Source organism: Rhineura floridana, chromosome 6 (assembly GCF_030035675.1).
Source record: "Rhineura floridana isolate rRhiFlo1 chromosome 6, rRhiFlo1.hap2, whole genome shotgun sequence".
Classification (NCBI taxonomy): Eukaryota; Metazoa; Chordata; class Lepidosauria; order Squamata; family Rhineuridae; genus Rhineura; species Rhineura floridana.
Genome location: NC_084485.1, coordinates 80,302,778 through 80,323,750, shown reverse-complemented (window position 1 = coordinate 80,323,750; position 20,973 = coordinate 80,302,778). Strand labels below are relative to the sequence as shown.

Below are 20,973 nucleotides of genomic sequence, written 5' to 3'. Positions count from 1 at the left end.
ACGTGCCCTCTCGACCCTTGCCCTTCTTGGCTTATTAAAGCTTGCCGAGGGGGTCTGACCAAATGGATCCAGGGTGTAGTCAACGCATTATTGCGAGAGGGAGTGGTTCCAGCCATCTTGAAAGAGGGTGATTCGACCACTCCTGACAAAGCCCACCCTGGACCCATTGGTTTGTGACAACTACCAACCAGTTGCAAATACCCCCTTCTTAGGGAACGTGATTGAGAGGGTTGTGGCACAGCAACTGCAAGTACTCTTGGATGAAACAGATTATCTTGACCCATCCCACTCTGGGTTCAGGCCTGGTTATGGGACTGAATCGACCTTGGTTGCCCTGATGGATGACGTTTATCGGGAGAAGGACAAGGGGAGTGAGACCCTGTTGTTCTTACTTGATCTTCAAACAGCTTTTGATACCATTGACCATGGTATCCTTCTGGGCTGACTTGGTGAGATGGGTATTGGAGCCACTGTTTTACAGTGGTTCCAGTCCTATCTCCAGGGTTGTTCTCAGAGAATAGCATTGGGTGACTGTCTTTCAGCCCCCTGGCAGCTGTGCTGTGGGCTGCTGCAGGATACCATCTTGTCCCCCATGCTGTTTAACATCTATATGAAGCTCTTGGGAGCAGTCATCAGGAGCTTTGGAGTGAGGTGTCAGCAGTATGCTGATGATACCCAGCTCTATTTCTGCGTAACATCTGAATCGGGAGAGGCTGTGCAAGCCCTGGACCGCTGCCTGGACTCGGTGGTGGGCTGGATGAGGGCCAATAAACTGAGTCTGAATCCTAATAAGACGGAGGCGCTGTGGGTTGGTGGTTACCGAGTTTGGATAATTGGTCAGTTGACTGCTTTGGATGGGATCATACTCCCTCTGAAAGAGCAGGTCCATAGCCTGGGAGTGCTCCTGGATCCATCTTTGTTGCTAGAGGCCCAGGTGACCTCAGTGGCTATGAGTGCCTTTTACCAGCTTTGGCTGGTGAGAGAGCTGCGGCTGTTTCTGGACCGGGATAGCCTGACCACTGTTGTCCACACACTGGTAACCTCCAGGCTGGATTACTGTAATACACTCTATGTGGGGCTGCCCTTGAGGTTGGTCCGGAAGCTGCAGCTGGTGCAAAATGTGGCAGCAAGACTGCTCACTGGAGCAGAGTATCGCCAACATGCCACGCCGCTGCTGAAAGAATTGCACTGGCTGCCCATTTGCTACTGGGCCATGTTCAAGGTTCTAGTTTTGGTGTACAAAGCCCTATACAGCTCAGGACCAGGATACCTTAAAGACCGTCATACCCCTTATATGCCCAATCGATCACTGCGCTCTGCAGGTGAGGGCCTCCTGCAGATACTATCTTATCAGGAGGTTCGTTCTGCACAATATAGGAAACGGACCTTTAGTGTGGCTGCACCTACCCTGTGGAATTCCCTCCCTCTGAATATTAGGCAGGCGCCATCTCTGCTATCTTTTTGGCGCCTTTTGAAGACTTTCCTCTTTCAACAAGCCTTTTAAGTGGAGACCTATCCCAGTCTGCATCTGTGTCAGAATTGTTTAATGTTTTTTAATAATGCTTTTAACCCTTTTTAAAGGTTTTTTAAAAATGTTTTTAATGCTGTTTTGTTTTAATGTATTTTAAGATCTGTTTTTATGGTGTTTTAAAGTGTTTTAGTGCTTTGTTTGACGCCCTGGGCTCCTGCTGGGAGGAAGGGCGGGATACAAATTAAATAAATAATAAATAAATATTTCCCATACTGGGTTCACCTGAAATTAGGCAGCTTCTAGAAATTTTCTGCAAATGTTACTACACAATAGGTGTGAGTGAAAGCCTCCCTCTCCCTTCAAAAGGAAAAAATGAAAAATTTGCAAAAAGGTTTAGGCATGTCTCCTGCTTTGAAGGAGCTAGACTAGGGATTCATTAATAATTCACTGTAAGTGAGTTACAGAGTGGCAGCCTAAGCTTGGTTTAGGGTTGGCAGTGGAGGAAATCCATCAGGCAGAAATTCAACAGGTCAAGCCTTTCCTAGTATGGAAATACAATTATGGGGAAAACTTCCACTCTCTAATTTTGAGTTATGCTACACTCCCATAGCAGCCATTTTCTGACTGGTGCCCCCAGCACTTTCTCGACCCTATCAAGTACTCTACACATTTCAAATCAATGACGAGGAAAGTTTCTAACTGGCAGGAATGTATGAGCCAAAAATGTTTCCAGCTCTACTTTAAAACATTAGACTAACCCTTTAGGGTCAAGGTTCAGGAAATCCCTTGGTAATCATAAGTACTGGACTGTACAGTAGGACCCCGCTTTGCAGCGTTCCACTAATACGGTGGCTTTCAATTAGAGTAAGGCCCCACTCATACAGCGATTGTTCCACTTTTATAGAGTTTTTTGGGCATCAGGCACCATTCTATTGAATGAGTTCTGCTTTTCAACGAGTTTCGCTTTTCGGCAAGGGTCTGGAAAATAACCCGCCATATGAGTGGGTGCCTACTCTTTTGTACAGTGTCAATTATTCATCTGCACATTCCCTTAAACTGTCTTCCCCGCCCTCTTTCTCAACAGAAAGCTTGATGGAACAAAGACTTCATCATTTAATGATACTATTTAATAATGAGCATCCACCCCAACTTAACCTTACTACTTTGGATATGCAGTTCTACTATTAAAATAAAACTTTCATACATGTCAGTAAGATTCACCAAGAAAGGAATATGTAGCTTCACTAGGGCTGATGGGAGTTGTAGTCTAAAACATCTGGAGGGCACCAGGTTGGAGAAAACCAATATATAACACAACATTTGTTTTTATAAAGGGTACTTTTAGCACACCCTCATCACATGTTCCCATGGCAAAGTACAAATACAATTAAAACATTAAAAACAATTATAATACAATTAAAATGATATAAATATCATAGCACATCTTTAAAATTACCATAATAGAGAAAAAACAATGGAGTTACACAGGGGCCTCTTACATATTATATTACATCATAAATATTATATTATATAGTAACATAACTTTATTTTCTATTTATTTATTTTTATTGATTGATTGGATTTATATCTCACCCTTCCTCCTGGGAGAAGCCATCCCAACTCATCTTTATATTTCCACTTTTTACATAGTTCATTTTCTAGATATAGAAAGTTCACACAATAGAGATGAAATTAAATGGTTTTGAGAAAAACTTGATTTTGTAATATAACTGTGTTAAACATCTATAATGTAACATAATCCAAGCAGCAACTTGTCTGCCTTGTTGCGGAAGTGGTTGAACTGAAATAAGTACACATCCTGCTTTCATCTTTTATTTATTTAGTAGCTTTCTATGCAGCCTTCCAAAGTTGTCACAGCAGCTCATATCAATAAATAATATTTTTTTAAACCACCAAACACTACATATAACAGCAAAAGAATGGAGAAATCTAGCTCTCCCAAAATTGCTGTTAAAAGCCTGGGGAAATAAAAAGATCTTCACTTGGCATTTGAAAGGCAGCAAAGTAGGCGTTAGGTGAGCCTCCCTATAAGCAGAGCAACTGGGGGGTCATTTCCCCAGCCACTTCAGTTCTGATGGGGGGGGTTACTTAGAGAAGAGTCTTGGATTACAATATCAGTGTATGGGCAAGGTGATGCAGAATGAGGTACTGTGTCTCAAGGTGTATATAGCTTCAAAAGGTTAAGTAGTTTGGATTCTGTTTGGAAATGGACTGGTAACTAGTTAAGGTGTTCAACTTAAAGATCAATTAGTAAGGTATGTTCTCAACAACCAGCCACCTTTAGGGACACATAGGACAGTTGGACTTCACTTTATTTGGGCATTTCAACACATGCAAAATTGGGTTTCAACTTCATACCCTGTAGAACCTTTTACCAGCTGATCACTTGTTCAAACAAAAGCACAGTACTTCAGGGATGCCATGATGCATTACCTTAAGCTCCTGCTCCAAGAAAAGATATCCTATTCCTAAAGTGTTTAGCAAGTAAAACATTGGCGGGTGATTCATACCTGTCCAAATTTTTCTTGAAAAAATCCAAGGTAGGCAAATTACAATTCCTTAAGCAACTTATTCTATTTTCTGAATTGTTATTATACTTTTGAAATGTTTCCCAGTGTTTAACCTAAATCTGTCCTCTTAGTTTAAATCCATCGGGCTTTATGTTCTCTCTGTGGATAGGATGAGTGATACAGGACAAACATGCCCAGTTCCTACATTCTTTCTTCATATGATTTACTTTATGAATTTTTTATATCTCTTATCTAATGAATTTTTAATGGTGCACATTGTAGATTCATTCTCTGTTATGAAACAAAGCTCTATTATGAACCATAACCCCTACATTTACCTGAGAAGTGTGACTTTCTAGCCAGTTATCCACCAACATTCTACCTATGGATTTTATTATTGCAGATGCAAATCACTTTATTTATTCTTATGGCTTTTTTCCCAATCTGATGGCAATCCTTTCCGAGGAAGTAGGGGAGTGTTCCAGTCAACTCAACCGCTTACAACACCTACAATTTCTTCCAGTCCACAGTGCTTAAGCTTTTTATTTTTGAATGAGATCTTTTAGAAATCAGAGGTATATTCACTAACAGAAAAAAAAACCCTTGCAGTTTAAGAACATAGTCCTGCAGACTTGTGTGCCTTTTGCCTCCTTTCTGAACATGAATTGATACCACCTTTTAATTTCTGAACTGACCATGGTGCAGTGTTACATATGTACCAACATTTTGTTAGCTATGTTTAGGTCAAACTATAATTGCAAACCCAATTTTAAGAAAGTGGCAAACTGTAGTTTGGGGCTAACAACTGCTAGTGAAATACTGGTTATAGATTCACTAACAGACAAAAAAACCCCATTGCGGTTTGAGCATGTACTACAGCCCACAGATATTTCTATCAAACTTGACAAACCAGGGAAATTGGGCGGGTATAGTAAATGCACCAGGGGAGCAAGAGGTCTGACCTCCTCTCTGAGATATTGGACTGCCCTACAAAGTTGTCAAAATGCAAATACAATTTGGGTTGGTCTTTCACAGTCTAATCCACTTCCTGGGCAGCTTGGAAGAATTTGGAGCAGGCAGAAGGGGGAGAGGAGAAGGAGGGCAGGTTTGATCATTTGTATGTTTATTGAGTTCAGTGGGATTTACTCCCATGCAATCATGCTTAGGATAGGTGAAACTGACCACTGGGGAGGAGAAGAGGAAGGGAAGGCTGGAGTGGGAAGTGAGAAGGGGAGAGGGAGAAGGAAGCAAGGTGAGGAGGGGAAGGGGAAGGAGGGAGGTGGAAGGGGAAGGAGGGAGGTGGGGGGAGGAGCAGGAGGGGGAGGGCAGGTTCAATTATTTACATGCTTATTGAGTTCAATTGGCTTTACTCATATGCAATCATGCTAAGGATAGGTGAATCTGACGTGTGGGAGGGGCAGGGAGGGGGAGGATGGGCAGAGTGAGAAGAGGAAAGGAAGGGGGAGGGAGGAAGGGGGAATAGATTGGGTAGGTGGGCACTGGGCAGAGGGAAAGCCCCTTTCCTTTCCAAATGGAAAACAGTTAACAGTATCATCATTTTGCGGGTTTCACCCACCTATTTATTGTACAGCAGGCACATGTAGTCTCGCATCCAAATTTAAACCAAAGCTGTCCCTGGCCACATCCACACCAGATATTTATTCTTCTTTAAACAGTCATGGCTTCCCCCAAAGAATCCTGGGAAGTGTAGTTTGTGAAGGGTGCTGAGAGTATTCTCCGTATTCCCCTCACAGAGCTACAATCTCCAGAATTCTGTCCCCAGAGCAGGGGTCACTGTTAAACCACTCTGGCCACTGGAGCTCTGTCAAGGGAATAGGAGTCTCCTACCAACTATAATAACAATAATGATGAATTACCTGCATTACAAAACCTTAGCACAATAGCCAACTTGGATCCCTCCAGGTATGGTTAGACCCCAACTTCCATCATCCCTAAACACTGGCCATGCTGGCTCAAGCTGATGGGAGTTGCAGTCCAACAACATCTGGAGGGCACCATGTTGGCTACTTCTGTCTTAGATAATACAAAAACAATGGAAGGATGGTAATACGGTACCAAATAACATCTCTAAAACTGCATCTCTTCAGAACATAGGCTGCCAAACATAGGGATCAAACATCTGCTGAATATTTACCACAAGTCTGCTGTGGAATGTTATTTCGATATACTACTAAAACAGACAGGATCACCATTCTCTCTTTAGTTAGTAGTATGTGCATTTCTCTTCAACCTTTTAAGGAAACGTTAGTGTTTCTGTTGAAAACATTCCTCTGGGAATGCTGCAGTTATACAAAATAAAACTAATAAGGCTACAACAGTAGAGAAACCAGTTTCTAGCCAATGCGACAGAGCAATTTCCCAATCTGAAACCTCCAGCAAAATACCAGAAAAATATATTCACTTTGAATGAGTTCAAATCAGCAGGGCCCAATAAACTGCATCCTAGAGTATTGAAGGAACTGGCTGAAGAATTCTCAGAACCGCTGTCTATTATCTTTGCAAAATCATGGAGGACTGGTGAAGTACCGGATGACTGGAGGAGAGCTAATGTTGTCTCTATCTTCAAAAAAGGAGGAACCGGGGAACTACAGACCAGTTAGCCTAACATCAAAGCAGTCAATTATTCGTTCTTCCAAGGATAGAAAATAAATTCCAACCAAATACATTTCACCACAACATATTTCAGGCTTGTGGGCATCTGGCTGGCCACAGAAATGTGGGCGAGACAGGCCTTTGATCTGATTCGGCAGGGCTTTTCTCATGTTCTTAACAGAAAACATCTACATGACCAAGAACAGTAAAGCACAACCATTTCTCTCCCCACCACTACCACCACACCTCCATCCAACATATTCTGTCCCTTCTCCTTTCCCCCTCTTGCCAGCTTGCATGAAATCTCACAGCAATCAGGGGTTATGATTCTAGGTTGCTTTTTCCAAAAGAAAGAAAAGGCAGGGGAGAGTAAGCTGGAGAGAGAAGAGGAACAGAGTGTTTCAGTGGCACAAAGGACTACTTCGAAAGACTGCATTTAGTTATCACGAACTGATTCCAAGAATGGCTTCCATGTATCTTTAAAGGTTTTAAGTTTGTTTGCTTGAATACTATGTGCTACCATCAAGCATAATTGTGTTGTTGTTGTTGTTGTTGTTATGTGCCTTCAAATCGATTACGACTTATGGCGACCCTATGAATCAGCAACCTCCAAGAGCATTTGTCATGAACCACCCTGTTCAGATCTTGTACGTTCAGATCTGTGGCTTCCTTGATGGAATGAATCCATCTCTTGTTTGGCCTTCCTCTTTTTCTTCTCCCTTCTGTTTTTCCTAGCATTATTGTCTCTTCTAGTAAATCAGGTCTTCTCATTATGAGCCCAAAGTAGGATAACCTCAGTTTCATCATTGTAGCTCTTAGCAACAGTTCTGGTTTAATTTGTTCTAACACCTAATTATTTGTCTTTTTCACATTTCATGGTATCCGCAAAGCTCTCCTCCAACACTCGATTTCAAATGAGTTGATTTTTTTCTTATCCGCTTTTTTCACTGTTCAACTTTCACATCCATACATAGAGATCAGAAATACCATGGTCTGAATGATCCTGACTTTAGTGTTCAGTGATACATCTTTGCATTTGAGGACCTTTTCTAGTTCTCTCACAGCTGCTGTCCCCAGTCCTCGCCGCCTTCTGATTTCTTGACTATTGTCTCCAGTTTGGTTAACGACTGTGCCAAGGTATTGACAATCCTTGACAAATTCATTGTCCTCGTTGTCAACTTTAAAGTTGCATAAATCTTCTGTTGTCATTACTTTGGTCTTTTTGACATTCAGCTGTAGTCCTGCTTTTGTGCTTTCCTCTTTAACTTTCATCAGCATTCGTTTCAAATCATTACTGTTTTCTGCTAGTAGTATGGTATCGTCTGCATATCTTAAATTATTCATATTTCTCCCTCCAATTTTCACACCTCTTTCATCTTGGTCCAATCCTGCTATCTGTATGATATGTTCTGCGTATAGATTAAACAAATAGGGTGATAAAATACACCCCTGTCTCACACCCTTTCCGATTGGGAACCAATCAGTTTCTCCATATTCTATCCTTATCGTAGCCTCTTGTCCAAATATGGGTTGTGCATCAGGACAATCAGATACTGTGGCACCCCCATTTCTTTTAAACATTCCATAGTTTTTCATGATCTATGCAAGTCACTAGTTCTTATTATCCACATATTTCTCTAAGATACTACTCTCCTTATTTATTTACTACTTGCGATCTGTAATGAAATGCTGAAACATCAAGTGCTGCTTTTCAGTAGTCATGCCTTCATTCAGGATATTCCATTCACCTTCCCTCTGATTTTCCATCATCACCACCACCACCCCTCAACAGATGCTCAGCATTTTGTGACCACTGAACATGCTCAGTCATCATTAGGCTTGGAGGAGAGAAGTTTTTCTCTGCTAAATTCGTTTCTATTTTGCAAACCTTGAAGTTACCCCAAGCATGCAGATGCACTCGCTCTTTATTTCCCTGTGGTGGGATGCTCTGAGGTCTTCTCCACCTACCTGCTTCTCCCTCTGAAATCCTTCCTTCAGGATAGCTGATCGAAGATGGACTTGTGGGGGAGGAGGGAAAGTCGAGTTAATAGCAAGCTCAGTTCTGTAACAGAGCATCTATGGAATAAAGACAGCACCATCCATGCAAAAAAGGCAGGAATCAGCAGGCTTGGGGCAATGCAAAGGTTTGCAGAAAAAAATGTTTTACAAAAAAAAAAAAAAAACTAAGGAGGGGAAGTCTTCCAAAACAGGCCAATGATGACTGCGCAGGCTTAGTGTCCACACAATGTTGAATGGCTGCCAGGCTAGGCTGGGGGGTGCAATGAGGAACCAGGAATTTCATCAGAACAAGTAGAGAAAGCACGCCTAAATAGCAGCATATGGCACCTCAACTCAAAATCCAGCAGCATTTAAATATATCACATTGTGAGTAAACAATCCATTACACTTTTTTTTGTACACCTCCTTCTAAAGAAAAACATTTTTTAAATTTCTCCCTGGGGAATGAAAGCAAAATTAAGATTCTGTATTAAACTGTCCTCAGTTCTGAGTGTTCAGTGAGTTCCAATAATTACACATAGTACATGCTCACAGAAGCCTCCTCTTTACTGAAGCAAATGGATACATTGATGCAGGTGGTGGACCTCTGTGCACCTTTGGAGTTTTCATGCTCACAAAGAGTTGCTGGAGCTAGTCTCTTTCTACAGTACTGCCTCTTCTTTATTTCTAACAGTTAAGAGAGGGAGGGCCCACTCACACAAAAGCCGCAGCCCATGGAAGCTATGCTTTTAAATCAACCTGTGTTATTTTTTAGCTACAACATAAACAAGCTAAGACATTTGTATGACTGCCAACTGATATATGAAAAAGGCTGCTTTGATTGTGTTGGGCACTATAGCTTTTTTAAGTTATCTTTTTTTAAAAATGTGACAGTCTCAGATTAAGGTGATCATGTGAATGCCTCTGGTTTGAAGAGAACTACATGTTTAAAAGAACTCAGAACAAATGTGGGGAATTATGTGAAATACTAAAAAAAAATCCTAATGTCAGGATATAAGCAAAATTGGGGGAATTCATTATTATACAGCCACAAGAGTGGCTGTATACTAACTATAGTAAGCATGGATTTTTCGCATTCCGCAATGTTAAATTGAAAGTACCCCCTTCCCATGCTGATGCTTCCCATAAACTCATTTCAAAACAAAACCTTACAAAACTTGTAGTCCTGAACTCAGAAATGCTTGCTTAACAACCCTGTAAATTTTCATGGTGATACACAAAACAGTCAGATAGAATCAAGAATTCAAAGTGTAAAAAGAGAGAAAAAATAAACCAGACCTCTTTTGGACTTTTTTCTGTCAGAGTTCTCATAATCTGTTGAAATTCACTAAAAAATATGTTCAAAGTACCTGTAATCCTATTACTGGCCTTGCCCCATACTCTTGACCTTCATCGTCTGCAGTTTAAAAATAAAAAAAAATGCCTGGCTGATTTTTAATTAATTTAAGAAATTTTGGCGAGAACTCGATGATAATGTAGGGCATGCTCAGTAATAACCAAATGTCAGTGTTTTACAAGCCAGACTTACAGCTGCTGGGCTTGCCTAATCAGACCACACCTACATCAGACCTTTATTTCAAGTGAGACAATCATGGCTTCCCCCAGAGAAACCTGGGAAGTGTAGTTTTCAAAGGGTGCTGACAGGAGACTCCTAACCCTGACAGAGCTCCAGTGGCCACAGTGGTTTAACAGTCAGCCATGTGATCAAATCTGCCCTCCCCTCCTCCTCTCTCTTATCCCTTCCCTCTCCCTTCCTTCACCCCTCCCTTCCCCTCCCCACCCCCATCCAATCCCCTCCTTCTCCTCCTCCCCCTCCTCCCCCATGGTCAGTTTTACCTATCATAGGACTACAACCTGGGAGACCACGGTTCAAATCCCCACACAGCCATGAAGCTCACTGAGTGATCCTGGGCCAGTCACCGCCTCTCAGGCTCAGAGGAAGACAGTGGTAAACCACCTCTGAATACCACTTACCATGAAAACCCTATTCATAGGGTCGTCATAACTTGGAATCAACTTGAAGGCAGTTCATTTCATTTTCAAGCATGATTGCACAGGAGTAAATCACATTGAACTCAATATGCAAACGATCCAACCTGCCCTCCCCTCCTCCGCCCTCCCATCACCTCTCTTTTGCCCCTTCCCTCCTCCTTCCAATCTCCTCCTTCCCCCTTCCATACTTTCTGCTCTCCTCTCCCCTTCTTCCTTCCCTCTACTCTCTCCTCCCCCTCCTCCCCCATAGTCAGTTTTACCTATCCTAGCCATGATTGCAGAAGAGTAAATCCCACTGAACTCAATAAGCATGCAAATGATCACACCTGCCTTTCCCCTCCTTCCCCTCCTTCCCCTCTCTTCTCCCTTCATCCTCCCTTCTTCCTCCTCCCCTACTCACTCCCTATGGTCAGTTTTACCTATCCTAACCAAGGGCTTCCCTCCCTATGGTCAGTTTTACCTATCCTAACCATGATTGCATGGGAGTAAATCCCACTGAACTCAATAAACATGCAAATGATCAAACCTGTCCTTCTCCTCCACTCCCCCTCCTCCCCTCCCCATCCACTGCGGTCAGTTTCACCTAGCCTAAGCATGATTGCAGGGGAGTAAATCCCACTGAAATCAGTAAGCATGCAAATGATCAATCCATTCTTAGCAAACTTGCACAGGATCCCATTTCTTACATCCTAAACTAAAAAGCAGGGAAATTCACTAATAGGCAAAAAACCTTGCGGTTTAAGAATGTTCCTATAGCCAACAGATATTTCTATTAAACTTGAAAAAGCAGGGAAATTGGGTAGCTATAGTGAATGCACCAGGGGAGCAGGAGACCTGACCTCCTTTCTGAGATATTGTACTGCCCTACAAATTTGTCAAAATGCAAACACAATTTGGGTGGGTCACAGTCCAATCCACTTCCTGTGTAACTTGGAAGGATTTGATAACATGTGCCTCTGAGCATATGGTGAGTGGTGGCAACACCTGCAATCAGCCCAAATAACAGAAACAAGACATGTACTGTGCTGATCTTGTCTTAGCACGCAGAAAGCAACTATATTAAAACAGTTGATATCATTCAGATAATCAATTTAAATGTTTGATTTCTTTGCAATTTCAGTGAAGTTTCCTATAGTAAATCATTCTCTTTTGCTTCTGTTTCTGTGAATATGTGAACTACAGCAACACTAAAAAAAAGCTCCAAAAACAATTGTTGAATACTGGCACTGACTGTTCTGCAGTATAGTTTCCTTTTTTTTCCATTAATTTTTTATTCAAAGTTTCTAAAAAAACAAAAAACAAAACAAAACAAAAACAAATTAATAACTAATACAATAAAATAAAATGCTGACTTCCGATTTGTCGCAGATCAGTTATAGGTCTATAATATATAACAAACCTGTCTCTTAATATATTACAAAATCACTTTCCTCCAGTAGTTATCTTAATTAATCATCAAATCTCATTAACATCACTTTATTCTTTCCGCAAAAAGTCAAAGAGAGGTTTCCAGTCCTTGAGAAATATATCCATCGATTTTTGTCCAAATAAACATGTCGATTAATCCAACTCATCAAGTCTGCTAGGTCCAGTAATTTCAATAGCCATTCTTCCATTATTAACATTCTTCCAGTGTTAATTCCATCTTCCATCTTCCATCCTTGCATCCATAATAATCTTGCTGTCATAGTCATAGTCATATAATAAGAGTCTGATGGGAATTTCCTTCCTCACAAATATTTCCTTGCCATCAATTCTGAATGTGTTACTGAAATGTTGTAAAGTCATATCTCTGTTCCTCTTTTTTACGAAATGCACTAGCACATCTCGAGAGTTTTTCCATTGTCACATATCTGTAATTAATTCTATAAATTTTCTCGATTTCAAGCTCCATCACATCATTCCAGTCCAGAAATTTTTTTGAAACATTGATAGCTTTATCTCTGATATCTTCATCAATTTCTTCAGGGACAACGCTGAATTCCAAACAGTAATCTTTATCTCTAAGGTCCATAAACTCCAAATCTTTTTCTAGTTCCACATTTGATATATCTGTTCCAATCTCCAGGACTTGCATCTTCCCTTTAATTTTTCTTTCTTCTATTGCTTGTCTAGTTATATGTTTGATCTCATCAACCTCCTCTCTCATAAAATCCCCTATTTCTTTCAGCTCCTGCTTCATTTTGCCAAATTCAATTTTCATCTCTTGTTTGCCATGTCTAAGTTCTTGTTTCGTTATCTCAATCTCATCCATTATTTTCTGAAACATATTTACTTCCAGGGTCTCAGCCACTTTCTTAATTGTCATTTTTAAAACCAAGAAGAAGAAAAAAACCCTTCAATTTCCAATATAGCACTATTCCCAAGCAAAGAGCAATTTATTTCTTTTTCCAGCAACAAAGGAGTTAATATTCCAAACCTGATGACATCATAATGTAGACAGCACAAACTGCCTTATCTCTTATGTGTCCAAGAATGCAAAACAAATTTAGTTCACAGCATCCAAATAGTTAGTGGCATAAAGAACAAGCAGATTCATCAAAATGAAGTAGACCAGAAAAAACAGTCCCAGACATATAATACTCAAAAGTTCATATAAATCAAAAAAAATTTCCTCAGATTAGATATCTCTCATCCGTTTGTATCTTTATAATTCTCAATTCCAGGCCAGCTTTTTGCAATAAAAACAAAGATAAGCTATTTCGATTTCCTTCCGCCTTAATTCCGTGTATAAAAGAGAAAAGTTATAACTCACCCAGGGATTCTTTACTGCTGATTCTTTTAACAAATCTCTTTTACTGCAACAATTTAAGCCAAATGATAAGGATAGAAAGAAGAATGCTTGCCTGTTAAAATCTGTTTTTCTTTGAAGAAAAGAAAAACGTCTCGCTTAATCAGTTTGAGCTTGCTTGAAATTCCTTGGCTCCGTCCGACGTTGCTGGCTGGTCCTTCGTTCATAGGCAATCCTAATGAATTCAAGTCCCCCAACAAACACAACGAAGCTTGTGGATGATCTCTTTGTTTCTCCCTTGCCTGGGAGAAAGTTTTTACCAGTAAAAAAAAACCTTTTGACTGGTTTTAAAACTGAAAAAGCTTCCTCTGAGACAAGAGCTCGTCTCAGAGGCAGGCACAAGCGAAGCAATCCTTCCCGGAAGTCTGCAGCATAGTTTCCAATGGACATGAGGAGTGTCTCAGTTTGCACAAGATAAAACAGTGGGAGGTGAAATATATTCTAGCAAAATTCTATGTGTGCTCTATGTTTTTAATAGACCATGCCCACCTTTCCTTAAGTGCAGTAGTTTAAGCATAGCAGGCTGAAAACATGCATCTTGGGCAGGCCAAGTTTGTTTTTTCCAACAGCTAGAGTCATTGCTTAAGTAGCAACATATTGTAATCAGCCCGATTTTACACCAAACTGCAGTTTCAGATTCGTTAATACAACCAAAGTAGAAATAGAGCATAACTTCCAGTTTGAAACACAAAAAGCTATCTTCACCATCATATGACATCGACCAATAAACAGGCTTTGAAATTAATAAAAATAAATTTGACCCAGATTTCTAGGATGAATAATGAGAGAAATATAATTTTCTAGGTTGGATTCTCTGTAGAAACAGTAGTAACAGAAAAGAAGCAAAGAAGAACACCAACAAACATACAAAAATGTAATTCTCCATCTTTGGAGATGGCAGGTGTTGCCACCACTCACCCTATACTCAGAGGCACATGTTACCAAATTCTTCTAAGCTACACAGGAAGTGGATTGAACTGTGAAAGACCAACCCAAATCGTGTTTGTATTTTGACCAATTTGTAGGGATTTCCAGTATCTCAGACAGGAGGTCAAGTCTCCTATTCCCCTGGTGCATTTACTATAGTTGCCCAATTTCCCTGCTTTTTAAAGTTTGATAGAAATATCTGTTGGCTATAGGTACATTCTTAAACCGCAAGGTTTTTTGCCTGTTAGTGAATTTAGTACTACCCAAGAGACAGGTGCTCACCAAGTCATTAGTGTTACATACTGCTATCCAAAGAGTTATTTATGTTAACAACAGGTTTCATATTATCCACAAAATTAAAAATCAGCAATTTATCTCAAACCAATTACATTTGCTGTAAAGGCAGACTGGCTTTACAGAAACAAATTGCATTCATGTAGCAGCATCCATTTTATAAATAGGCAAGATTAATTTTAACAAACACCAGGAAACTCAGTTCCCAAAAGCAAGAATATCCCCTTTCATTGATATTTTTAAATAAACTGATCACCTAATTCTGCTACTCTGCTTAGTGGGAAAGAAGGTATATTTACCTATACAGCACTGTACATGTCCAGTGTCTTGTTTCAGCAGGATCACTTTGCCAATGTGTGCACAGTTAGCAACTCAAGCTTCCACCTTAAAGGTAGATAGTATGCTGGTATACTAATAATGTACAGATATGAAGAACAGCCAGTTAAAATGCATGCAACACTGCCTCAGTATGATGTTCTTTCCCATTTAATAAATGTAGCATTGTGTAAATGTCTTTATATTTTAATATATTTTTACTTTTGCTTGAAATATGTTTTAAGTTGCTCTGAGACCTTTTATGTAACAAGCGACTAACACTTTTAAATCATCAACATCATTATCTTGAAATCGGCTTTATATATGCACTTCTTAGAATTATTGCTGTTACCTCTCACAAAGTGCAACAAAAATGTCTACTCCAAAAAGAATGTAGAAGCAGAAACAAAAAAAATAGGGTAGACAAGAAAAAGGTTTATTGATCCAACATGTTTTGGATCCTACTGGTCTTTCTTCAGGGAAACTCAAAATTCAGATGTGTTTCTCATATAACCGGGAGAAATATAACATTCAGACATAGATAACGCCTGCTTAAAGGTTTGATTAAAACTTACCAAGTCTAGTGATGTGAAATAGTGTGCTGGCATAACCTTAGCAGCCAAGCAGTAACAATAATTTCTATTATTTTTACCCCCCACAATAATATACTGTACTTCTACTCTTCAACAATCAAATATAGCCTTCCTTGGGTACAAAATCCCAGGGATGAGGCAATGCATTACAGAGCTAAGTTAACACATGCAGACCACAGTCTCTCTTAACAACAATTCAGGGGATGATTACTTATCTCAATGCTAAGTTAGCAGCAAGTTTACACTGGCCATATAGTCTTATAAAATATCATTATATAATTTAGCAGCCATCTGGTGGAGCTTCTCCGTATTGTCAGGGGTCTGTTGACATCAACTCCAGGAAATGGAATTTTAGACCCTTCGGAGGCCCGCTGTGAATTGTTTACAAGGCACTTTGAGGGTAAAGTTGCTCGCCTCCGTAGCAGTCTTGATGCCCCATCTACATCTACTGTAGTCCCCAATGAGGTGTCCAGCGCAACGTCTGCTGCAACTTCTTGGGAATGGTTTCAGTTGATGCGGCCTGATGATGTAGACAAGGTACTTGCGATGATGAGGCCTGCAATGTGTCCTCTCGACCCTTGCCCTTCTTGGCTTATTAAAGCTTGCCGAGGGGGATTGACCGAGTGGATCCAGGGTATGGTGAATGCATCATTGCAGGAGGGAGTGCTTCCAGCTGCCCTGAAAGAGGTGGTGATCCGACCGCTCCTGAAAAAGCCCACCCTGGATTTATTGGTCTGCAACCATTACCGACCGGTCGCAAACACCCCCTTTTTATTGAAGGTGATTAATAGGGTTGTGGCGCAGCAATTGCATGTACTCTTAGATGATTATCTTGACCTGTTCCAGTCTGGGTTCAGGTCTGTTTATGGGACTGAATCGGCCTTGGTTGCCCAGATGGATGACTTTTATTGGGAGGACAAAGGAAGTGCGACCCTGTTACTCTTACTGGATCTCTCAGTGGCTTTTGATACCATTGATACATGGTGAGATGGGTATCGGAAGCACTCTTTTACAGAGGTTCCAATCCTATCTCCAGGGTCATTTTCAGAGAATAGCACTGGCAGTTGTGCTGTGGGGGTGTCACAGGGTACCATCTTGTCCCCCCTGCTGTTTAACATCTATATGAAGCCCTTCGGTGCGGTCATCAGGAGATTTGGGGCAAGGTGTCAGCAGTATGCTGACAATACCCAGCTCTATTTCTCTGTAACATCTGAAACAGGAGAGGCCGTGCAAGCCCTGGACCGCTGCCTGGACTTGGTGATGGGCTGCACTCAATTGATAAATTGAGTCTGAATCCTAGCAAGATGGAGGCACTGTGGGTTGGTGGTTCCCGAGCTCAGGTCAGTTGTCTGCTTTAGATGGGGTCGTACTCCCTCTGAAAGAGCAGGTCCATAGTCTGGGGGTGCTCCTGGACCTATCTTTGTCACTAGGGGCCCAGGTGACCTCAGTGGCTAGGAGTGCCTTTTACCAGCTTCGGCTGGTGAGACAGCTGTACCCGTTTCTGGACCGGGATAGTCTGACCACTGTTGTCCATGCACTGGTAACCTCCAGGTTGGATTACTGTAATGTGCTCTATGTGGGGCTGCCCTTGAGGTTGGTCCGGAAGCTGCAGCTGATGCAAAATGCGGCAGCGAGACTCCTCACTGGGGTAGGGTATTGCCAACATGTCACCCCGCTGCTGAAAGAACTGCACTGGCTGCCCATTTGCTACCGGGCCAAGTTCAAGTTCAAGTCCTAATCAGGTTGGGACCAGGATACCTCAAATACCGTCTTATCCCTTATATACCCATTAATCACTGTGCTCTGCAGGTGAGGGCCTCTTGCAGATACCATCTTATTAGCAGGGCTGTGGAGTCAGAGTCGTGGAGTCGGAAGCAATTTTGGGTGGAGTCGGAGTCGGAGTTGGTAGACATGTACAGACTGTGGCTTCAAAATAAATTTTGATTGACACATTTTTTAAAATATAAATTCAAAATGTCAAAGAAGCTTCCCATGAAGTCAGCTGTAGTTGAGCATTTCACCATAACTCAAGATGGAAAACATTTTGTGTGTTAGTGTATAACACAGGACCCAGATGAAGATAAATGCTGTGATGCCAAGATCAGCGCATATTCAGGCAGCGATAAAAATGCTCCTACAAGAGCTTCCAATTTAAAAAGACATTTACAGCCCTTTCCAGGGCTGTGGAGTTGGAAGCAATTTTGAGTGGAGTCGGAGTTGGACAGTAGAAAAATAGAGGAGTCGGAGTCGAAGGTTTGGCATACCGACTCCACAGCCCTGCTTATTAGGAGGTCCATTCCACACAACATAAGAAACAGACCTTTAGTTTGGCAACACCTGCCCTAGGAAATTCCCTCCCCTTAAATATTAGACAGGCGCCATCTCTGTTATCTTTTCAGCGCCTATTGAAGACCTTCCTCTTTCAACAAGCCTTTTAAGTAGAGACCTTATCCCAGTCTGTGTCTATGTTGGAATTGCTTTAATATGTTTTTAAACCTTTTTTTAAAAATGTTTTTAACTTTTTTTAAAAAAAAGATGTCTTGAAACTTTAAAAAAATATTTTTAAAGATGTTTTGTTTTAGTGTATTTTAAAGTCTGTTTTTATGATGTTTTAAAGTGTTTTTAGTATTTTTGTTTGCCACCCTGGGCTCCTGCTGGGAGGAAGGGCGGGATATAAATCAAATAATAAATAAATTATAGCAGGGTATTATGTTAAACCATCTGTAAAGTGTTACATGTTCCTTTCAAGGAACTTCCGTAGGCTCAGTTTGGTGCAAGAGCCCTTTCTTAAATCAAAATTATACAATATTATTGTTTATTATTATTATTTATTGAATTTCTATTCTGCCCTTCCTCCCCAAAGGAGCCCAGGGTAGCAAACAAAGAAAACACTAAAAATCTTTAAAATAATTTTAAAATGTTTAAAAACATCTTTAAAAGCCATGCCAAAACAGATGCAGACTGGGACAAGGTCTCTACTTAAAAGGCTTATTGAAAGAGGAAGATCTTCAGTATGTGCCGAAAGGGTAACAGAGATGGCACCTGTCTAATATTTAAGGGGGGGATTCCAAAGGATAGGTACCACAACACTAAAGGTCTGCTTCCTATGTTGTGCAGAACAGACCTCCTGATAAGAAGCTGAGTGTGAGGGAGTTGTTCTTTTTCCCAGTAGGAAATCACCTCTAAGACATATGCCAAGGAAACTGAGCTCTTGCACTCATTTTGTACCATGGAACTAAAAGAATCATGGGAATGTAATGCTTCTCAGATGCTTAGCCCCATCAAGTTACCCCATAAAATGGGTAATGAGAGATTATCTCAGAGGCCTCCATGATGTCTGAGAGGTCTCTGATTTGATCTTCTATTTCTTATTGAAAGGAGCAACTGGTGCCAATGTACAGCTTTCATACCCAAACAAGTATAGCTAGAGTACAGTCTTCACATCTTACTGCATGCCTTGATAATCTCACATCTTGGACTACTGCAATATTCTCTGTGTGCAGCTTGCCTTGAAGATGGTCTGGAAACTGCAGCTGTTGCTACTAGATTGCTGACAGGTGCTCCTACATGCTGCCATGTAACACTTATTCTATGGGATTTGCACTGGCTGCCTATATGAACAACGTAGGTACCTTTCCTTGATACTTTCCTTGATAAGGTGTCAAGGCCCTGAGACTGGGCGGCACAGTGCTGATTCCTATCACATTGGTGAGTGAGGCTGGCTTCTCTCATATAGTGGCATCCCAGCTATGGAATGAATTCCCCCTGGAAGCTTGTACTTCTACAATGTTAATGAGCTTCCAACATTTGGTTTAAACCCAGCTGCTCCCTCAGGCCTTTGAAGGAATTGCTGGATGTCAATCTGCTGTCAGGTCTTATGTTGTTAGTTTACTGCTCTTAATTTGTAACAGTTTTATACTGGATTTTATCCTATGTGTTCTATAAATTTTATGTTTTCAGACTTTTACTGGAAACCACCCTAAGATTACAATGTGATGAAAGGCGGTCTAGACATAAATAATACAATTTAAAGGCCTTTGAGTTCAGGTTAACATTCTGAATGTTTTGCAGGCATAATGTTACATTGGTATTAAAGGAAAGGCTGACCTGTGACTGAGCATAGGTTTCTGACTAAGTTCTGTTCCCATCTTAACGTTCTCCAAACTTTGCTATTTTTTGCAGCTTGTACTAGTGGCGTGCTGTCACTATAATGATTGTGTCACTGTAATATGATACAAGATCCTAGGTTCATTGTGGGAAGGAAAATCTATGGACCATAAAGCCAGTATTTTTGTAAGCTGCTTTGAGATTGAAATAAAAATGCTTTGAAGTGAGGGTAGCAAGTTCATGGCATCCAGACTAGATGAGACCCATCAAACTGCTTTCAACATACCACCAGCCCCCTGACCCTATTTATCAGCTGTCATCCCAGCTAAGCACTCCCTCCCCATTAGAACACTAGAGGGAGCAGTGCTGGGCTAGGAGGAGAGCTCCCCCCCCCCCGTCTGCTTTAGGATTTTCTCTCTTTATCTGTTCTCCGAAATCACTGGGGCAGGGGAATTGCTAGAACATCAAGAAATTGTGTTATTGGGCTGAGAGCACGTTTAAAGGTGTTTTTTGACAGCACATTTAAAAGTATTTTTAAAAAACCCGATCTGCTTTCCCTCCCATCCTGTCCTGCCCGAACTTGAAGAACTCAGACATAGCTGTGGTTTTTTTCTTTTATTGAAGTAAAAGAAAGTTTCAATTCAGTGCGTTTCATGAATCTAACTTACTCAGAACTCAGCATCTCTCTAGGTCTAACTAGGCACAACTTCACTGCATTAAGATGTTGACTCAACAACTACTGCCTCCCCCTCACTTGGCTTAAGTAAGGCTGGGCGGGCACCCTACTTGCATGTGCTAACTGTCACTGTTGGGAGCATGCACACAGGCAAAGACTCTACCTCAACTGTGCCTGTTGAATTTCCTGCTGCATTCACCTCCTGGTGCGAGGCAAAGGTGGAGCCCCCATCATTGTGCCATCTTTCCCCTCAGAGGGTGCCTGCGGGCGATGCAGGTGCAGGAAGGAGGGAGTATCAGGCTGCCAAACAACCAGCTGGTCAGCCTGACTCTCCACAGGGCTATCTGGAGCTGCTGGGGTTGAGCTGTCAAAGTCCAGAGCTGGGGCGCCTTCTGAGTCCAACTCCCTGCTTAGCCCCTCATCGGCTCAAACATCCCACTCTAAGTCCTCCTCCTCCGCTTCATTCTTGTCGGCCCATCCCCTCCAGCAGGGCTCATAACACAGCCCAATGCTAAGTCATCTGTGTGTCTGCATAGGCCTGTGCATGCGTGGCAGCTGATCTTCAAGACTATGTATTATAAGATCAACAATTTGACATTTGAGTTCTTTAGCAACTCTCAAATGGATACCATCTGGACCCAGTG

At 41.3% G+C, this 20,973-nt stretch overlaps 1 protein-coding gene across 10 annotated transcripts in view; it reads right to left on the bottom strand.

Annotated features, from left to right (window-relative positions):
* The window catches only part of PTPRF (protein tyrosine phosphatase receptor type F), an 834,986-nt gene that overhangs the window by 589,129 nt on the left and 224,884 nt on the right, over positions 1-20,973 (bottom strand). The gene's annotated exons all lie outside the window — the stretch shown is intronic.